An 8092-nucleotide genomic window follows, 5' to 3' on the forward strand; every position below is an offset into this window, starting at 1 on the left:
ATGCTCATCAAGTCCCACTATTTTTCATTCAAATCCAAATGAGATAACAATTACATCCTCAACATTGTGCAACTTTAAGGTTCAGGTCTCCAGGCTGACATCCTACTCATGACAGTAGACGTTCCACCGGACAAGTCTCCCTGACTAAAAGCCCCAATGCCATCTGCAAGCATTTATGACAACTGCTCAGCTGGCATCTTCGCTGAATAGCTCCGTCAGATTTGAAGAACATGCAGGACAGATGGGTCTCCTTCACATGGCAGTCTTAATTTACTTAAACATACACCACTCTCATCTTCGCCACTTCTCACCAGTGCTTACCTTTGCACAAATAGTAAAGTCTTCACACAGCATGACTAAGCTCAATATGATAATTATCTCAGCCAGAATGATCATGGATCACTTTAAGAAACTCTGTACATAAACTTAAACTGAATAACCTTACAACTTGTCTTTCCAACAATAGATAACAATTCACAATACATCCCCACAATGACTACAGTTCACTTCAATGCACAATTACAACGTTTTTCAGGAGCCCTTTTGATGCTCTGAGGTCTGGCCATTGGCATGTCTGTAATCTGAGAGTCCTCCTGTGGTGTATGAGTGATATTAATCTGTGCATCTGTCTCCTTGTCAAGTACACTATCCTCAGCTCCTGGTGGTTCATGCTCTGTACTGTGTATTTCCTTAGGCCTGTTTGTCACTATTTACATGTGCATTGTTACTCTGATATAGTGTTGTTTTTGGCGGCCTGTTTTACTTTTAGTTTTAGTCTAGTCTTTGTCTCAAGTTATCATTTTAGTTTTTATTAGTTTTAGTCATGTCCATCCTATTTTTAGTCTAGTCAAGTTTCAGTCGACTAAAAGTCTGACCATTTTAGTCTTATTTTAGTCAGAATTGTCCGTGACTATTTTAGTCTAGTTTTAGTCGACGAAAACTGATGACATTCTAGTCTTGTTTTAGTCAAAGATTGTATTTAGCCAAACCCATTTCACAATTCAAACAAGGTTATCTTATTATATTATTATTACCTTATACACTCAAAAATACATCCATTCCAGACACAGAAGACGCTCTGATTTGAATTTACAACATATTATTTTACTAACCAAAAATGTTATCGTCACATGACCAGCATTTTTGCATCTCGTCTTGTTTTCCTCATAAAAAGGATAAAAAGGTTCGTTGACGACAATATTTAGTCATAATTTTCATTAACGAAAGCAACACTACCCAGATACACATTTAATACAGTATAACTGTCAAAAATAATGCCAATAAATATTACTAATATTTATTGGAATTATTTTATACTTTATATTTTTATACTTATTTGACTCTCTTTCTTCTCTTTCTCTTATAAATGCAGCTGTATAACTTCCCGAGGGATTATTTAAGTATTCTGATTCTGATTTCCACAGATATTTATGAACAAATATAAATAAATGCGAATGAGGTGGCAAACTACAAATAGCCTACAGATCGCGTCTAACAGGATGTAACTTTTTCTATGACTTCCTGTCAAATCTTTTTTTTTAACAACTTTATTGACAACAAGAGTATACACAGGATTGAATACAGTTAGATGAGATAAGTGTATACAACATAAATACCCAACAAACCATCATAAATACACCAGGGGTTGACAGCAAGATAGAAAAAAAAACATAAATTTATTTTGTAAAGCTTACAAAGATCATACATTTTAACCGCTTTTTTATTCTCACAATCACAGAGGGAGGAGATATATTGACCAACATATGCAGACAGTTCCAGGAAGTTCGGCTTCTTACCAGAAAATTTAGACTTATGTATGTAAAATTGGATAAAATAATAAACAAATTAACCATATAAAACTGAGAATTTAGTTTTTTTTTCATATTCAGTGTAGCCAAACAAAACATTTTTCCAGCATAAATTAAACTGGGGGTAAATATGATCACATTTTAAATGAGATCTCTTTGACCTTGTTGGTTAAAAAAAACTTATTAGGTAGTAGCCAGACTTTTTCCCCAATTAATATTTCCAACAAATGTAGACCAGTAGGATAAGCAGAGGGTGAACTTACAATATCTTGTTGAAATAGTTGACGAATAAACTTGTTTTTTTATTTTTTATTATTAACCGTGAAACAAGCTTTCCACATTGTTGTTTCAATAATGTTTAAAGATATGGGTAAGATGCTGTTTACAGTAAGATTTTTAAAAAGGGAAATAATACCCGAAGGCACAGCATCAAAAACAATAGAAAAATCCTTGGGTGTAACAGGGATTTCATACCGTTGCATAAATTCAACATAACTGTAAAGACGCCCATGTTGGTCAAACAACTGACTCAGTAAAAGTATATTGTTATCAAACCATTGTTGGAGGAAAATAGCTTTGTTTTTGTACAAGAGATATCTATTGTTCCAGATAAAGAACCTATGCGGAGTAAAGTTATGCTTGTAAATTAAACACCATGCTAGCAGCATTTGTTTGTGGAATGAGGAAGGTTTGAGGGGAAGTTTGTCAGCATTGTAAGTGCAGAGCAACAAGAACTGGAGCCCACCGACTGAAGAAAAAACATAATGGGGAATAAAATTCCATAGAGGGGTTGGATACTTGAGGTAATGCTTAATTCAATTAATTTTGAAGGTGTAATTTAGGGAAGTGAAGTCCAAGAGATTAAGGCCGCCTTTACTATATTCATTCATTAACACAGATTTTCTAAGATAGTGAGTCCGGTTTTTCCAAACAAAGTCAAATAAAATCTTGTCTATAGATTTACACACACGACTTTCAACTCCTAGTGATAAGGCAGCATATGTTAACCTTGGTATACCCTCAGATTTTGAAAGGAGTATTCTACCTCTTAAAGACAAGTCACGTAAAAGCCACTGATTAAATCTTTTTTTGGTTTTATCAATCATTGAAGTGAAGTTATTATAACATCTTTCGGATTCATTTTTATCAATAATGATACCTAAATAAGTAACAGAGTTCTTTATTTGGATGTTAGAGATTGACTCAACACAACAGTCCTTTATAGCTAATAGTTCACATTTTATAAGATTTAAACGAAGACCAGACGCTTTACTAAATTGTTCTATAATATCTATAGCTAAAGACACTTGAGAGCTGTCCTTTAAAAACAATGTTGTGTCGTCAGCCAGTTGACTGATTAAAACACTTTTATCAGCAATAAAGATACCTTAGTTTACTACACTTGATATGATCACATAAGAGTTGGGCAGCTAGCAAAAATAAATATGGAGATATTGGGCAACCTTGCCGAACACCGCGTTTTACAGCAAACCTGGGAGATGAACCGAATTTGAGTTTAATTGAACATGGCATTATTGTAAAGAGTTTTGATGGCATTACAGAAAAAAATCAACAAATCCAAATTTTTGTAATGAGTGGAAAATAAAACTGTGCTCCACAGTATCGAAGGCTTTGAAGAAGTCTAAAAAAAGCATAAAACTATTATCAGAGATAAGGTAAGAATAATCAAGCATGTCTAAGACAAGTCTAATGTTGTTGGTAATGTGTTTGTTGGGCATAAAGCCTGACTGCGTTTCATCAATTAAAGTATCTAGTATTTTTTTGATTCTTCTAGCAAGAATTAAGGCTAAGATTTTATAGTCGTTATTAAGAAGGCAAATAGGACGCCAGTTATCAATGTAGAGAGGGTCTTTACGTGGTTTGGGAATTAAATTAATCAAACCTGCAATCATACTTGCAGGTAAGGTACTGGAAAATAAACTTTCATTAAATACTTGCAAAAGAAAAGGTGCCAACTGTTGGGAAAATAGTTTATAGAATTCAGAGGATATACCATCTGTACCAGGGGATTTGTTGTTTTTTAGAAGATTGATACAGTCACTGATTTCTATTTGAGATAACGGGAGATGACAGAATTTAGAATCTGACTCCACTAAATGAGAAGTATGTTGTAACGAATTTAAAAATGATAAAGTGTCATTTTCAGAATATTCAGATGTGTATAATTTTTGTAGAAAGTGGAGCAAAATTCGGATATGATTTTCGGGTCATCTGTTTTATTATCATTAATAATTAGTTCATTAATGGTGTTTGTTTTTGCGTGATATTTCTCTAAATTGAAGAAGTATGTGGAGTTTTGTTCTCCTTTTTCTAACCACTGTTTCCGTGATCTTATATAAGCTCCTTCTGCCCTTCTCTTTGGATTCCATCGAGTTTTTCCTGTAAATTAAACAATTTTATTTTGTCTTCTTCAGGTAGTGTGTCTGGTAGAGAATGAGATATCAGAAATTATTTTTTGTTCCTCAAGTTGCTTTATTTTAACTAAATAGCTCCCAAATGCTCTCAAATATTTACCTGATTCATATTTGAATAACTTCCAGTTTGAACCAAATTAATTATCTATTTTAGCCTTATTAAAGTAAAAGATTATGATGATTTTTTTCTTAACTTCTTCATGTTTAAGAAGAGTATTATTCAGTTTCCAATGTATTACTTTGCAGTTTTTCACAGAGGGAAAAAGATTAATTGAGATATGGATAGCTTTATGATCACTGAATGGACAGGGAGTAATATTTAATGTGACATCTTGTTCATTAATATTTTTGGAAATTAACCAAAAGTCTAAACGAGACAGCCTGGTGTTTTCCTAATTGCTCCAAGTAAATGTTACTGCATCTGGGAACTTAACTCTCCATATATCCACCAAATGAAATCTCTCCATAAAAGTTTTAAAGAAAGAGTTTCTGTTATTATTTCTCGTAGGTGGCCATCTATCTATTGAGGGATCTAATGTTACATTCAAGTCACCTCCAATTATAATGTGTGAGTTCGGAAATTTGGTTTGCCAATGTTTTAGTCTGTTCTATTTCATTAAATAATTGAGTTTTCTAAACAAGAGTTGTACCCATACACGTTAACAAAAATTAAAATTAACTTATTGAAGTCAATAACTTGACAGATATAGTGACCTTTTGCGTCAGTGTCTGTGTGTAAGATGTCATTATTGTATCTATTCTTCATAGTTAATACACCAGCTGTTCTTTCTGAACAGTGAGAAAACCATAGATCGTTGCCCCATTGGGATCTCCAAAAATTTACATCATTTGAAGTTGAGTGAGACTCCTGAAAAATCTGTATTAAGCTGTTTGGTGAACAAAAATAAAGCTTTACGTTTTATATTATTTCTCAAACCCCTGGCGTTTAGGGAAACAATAAACAATGAAATACTTCAAATATGGAACGCTTACAAAGTACTTAGAAAGAAGTATATGAGTGCTGAAGTGCTGAGCAATATATGCACCTTGAACAAATAGCATTATTGGTGATAATTTTTTAAAGACCGTGTAAAGCAAATTCAGCCATTTTCTTCTAAACACATTAAATAGGTCATAAATGTATTCCCTTAAAACATGTAAAAAGTAATTCAACCATTTAGAATGTAATTATGGAGCTAGGCTGCCAAACTGTTTTTCTACATTTCTGTGTCCAGGATTTAATGGGCGGGTCAGCTAAGCATAGCCGCGTTACGTAACGCGGCTATCATTAGCATAAACCCCGCCCTGCTGCGCCATCTGTATAAATACGTTCAGCGCACTAGCTTCGGTGGTTTTCCCGCTTCCGCGGCTGCCAGCATCACGGCCACCGGCATTATGTGCCCGCCAGCGACCGTCTCCTTCCCACCGACAGCGGCTGCCACCATCACGACCACCGGCAATATGTGCCCGCCGTCCGCGGCTGCCAGCATCACGGCCACCGGCATTATGTGCCCGCCACCGACCCTCTTCTTCCCGCCGTCAGCGGCTGCCACGATCACGACCACCGGCATTACTTGCCCGCCATCGACCGTCTCCTTCCCACAGACAGCGGCTGACACCATCACGACCACCGGCAATATGTGCCCGCCACCGACCCTCTTCTTCCCGCGGACAGCGGCTGCCACCATCACGACCACCGGCATTACGTGCCCGCCATCGACCCTCTTCTTCCCGCGGACAGCGGCTGCCACCATCACGACCACCGGCATTATGTGCCCGCCAGCGACCGTCTCCTTCCCACCGACAGCGGCTGCCACCATCACGACCACCGGCAATATGTGCCCACCCTCCGCGGCTGCCAGCATCACGGCCACCGGCATTATGTGCCCGCCACCGACCCTCTTCTTCCCGCCGTCAGCGGCTGCCACCATCACGACCACCGGCATTACGTGCCCGCCATCGACCCTCTTCTTCCCGCGGACAGCGGCTGCCACCATCACGACCATCGGCATTACGTGCCCGCCATCGACCCTCTTCTTCCCGCGGACAGCGGCTGCCACCATCACGACCACCGGCATTACGTGCCCGCCAGAGAGTGTAAGTGTGTGCTTATGTTATAAATATTGTACTCGTTTAATTCCTGTCCTGTTTGATCAAATTTGACACTGTGGAGCTGTCTTTCATAAAACATTATCAATATGTGATCATCTGAAACCAAGTTGAACTTGAAAAATTTGATTGATGTACCAAACAAAAGCCCTTCCCTCCACATTTTGTCATGTCTTACAGATCGGGACCTCAGAAGATGACTTTGATTCATCAACCTGAGTTGAGTCTGCCTCATCATATTGGCTGAATGGATGGACAAGAAAATGGACAGCAGTTTTTTTATTCCATGGAACTTCCACAACCACACATCTACATTTTCAGAAAGAATAATCATCTAGTGATTAAAAATGTCCAATCATGTGCATTTAATATATACATCTATATATCAGTGTAATGTACATGTTGGTTGATTTAATATGATTAGAGACCCATGTGAAAAACAGCTCCAGAATGAGCCAGTCTTTATTGTTAGCAATCTGTCCTACATGAGAGTGGATATATATGGCTGAGGAAGATGAGGGATTAAAATGGTTACAGTCAAGCAGTACCCCTTTTTTTCAGTTTATATAAAATACACTGTATACATTAGTCAGCATCACTATTATGATTGTATAAACAGTGCAAGTTTATTCTCAGGTACTAAACCTTACTGGTCTTTGAAAGGCATGTGATTTGTTCAAGAGCAGTGTAATTTAAAAACATCCAAAATCAATAAAAAATATTTTATTGTCTAACTTACACAGATCTTTCCTTTGCCTCCAGTGGCCCATGGTCTGCCTTATAAATGTTCAGGGCATTCTGCAGGGAGTAGCACTAGCTTCCATTGTTGCTGCTTTACACGGACTTTAATGTTAAATTAAGCAAACTAAAGGTGTTATAGTTCCCAAATCAAAGGTGATCCTTCAAAATATTGGTAAATAAATTAAGTCAATGGGGAAGAAAAAGTATCCAATATGTATTGGGAAATATTTTTTTTAAGAAAAACAAAAAAGGAAAAAAGAAATCCACAATGACTTATAAGGGCCCTAGTTTTGTGGCGCAGCGCAGGGCGGCGGAGGGTGCATGGCGGAGCCGGCGTAATGCTAAGTTTCGACCCACACAGTCTTGCGCACGGTCAGTTTGGCAGTTTGGTGGATCGTCGAGACTTCGCCGAAAGCCCGCCAGCTCTAACCTGGTCTACTCTCGGCGCAAGGCGCAAATAAAGTCCATTCATTCAAGGAGAATCACAGCTGGCGGAGTGGAAGTTTGGCTGACGGGCGCGCAGTGCGCACACGTCACCGAGACCTCACAGGCAGGTTTCCACAGTTCCAGGCACATTTAAATGCAATAAACAATCACAACAAACACTATTTAATGCAACTAATTGAATCAACGCATGAATTTATATCTATATAGATTGTCCCGTTACATCTGAGTCAGATCAAAGGCACGCGTAACGGAAATTTCAGCCTCTCGGACCAAAACATCTCCTTCTCTCTCTCCTGTTTTTCATATCTATCCACTGCTAATAAAATGCGTCTATGCCTGAAAAAATCTTAAAAAAAAATACAGGAGCTCGTGCCTGGTCTCGCGCCTCCGCAGTATGGAGAAACGCGCAACTTTGCCGCGAGCTGGAACCGGAGTTGGGGCTGCAGCTGGTCTGAGCGGCACGCGAGATCCCGGTGTCCCGCCGTTCTGGTGTTGGACAGGGAATCCGGTGCAGCTGTGGAGCGCAGATGATGAGCTGTGCACCCTGACCCT

Source organism: Eutrigla gurnardus (genome assembly GCF_963514095.1).
Source record: "Eutrigla gurnardus genome assembly, chromosome: 8".
NCBI lineage: Eukaryota > Metazoa > Chordata > Actinopteri > Perciformes > Triglidae > Eutrigla > Eutrigla gurnardus.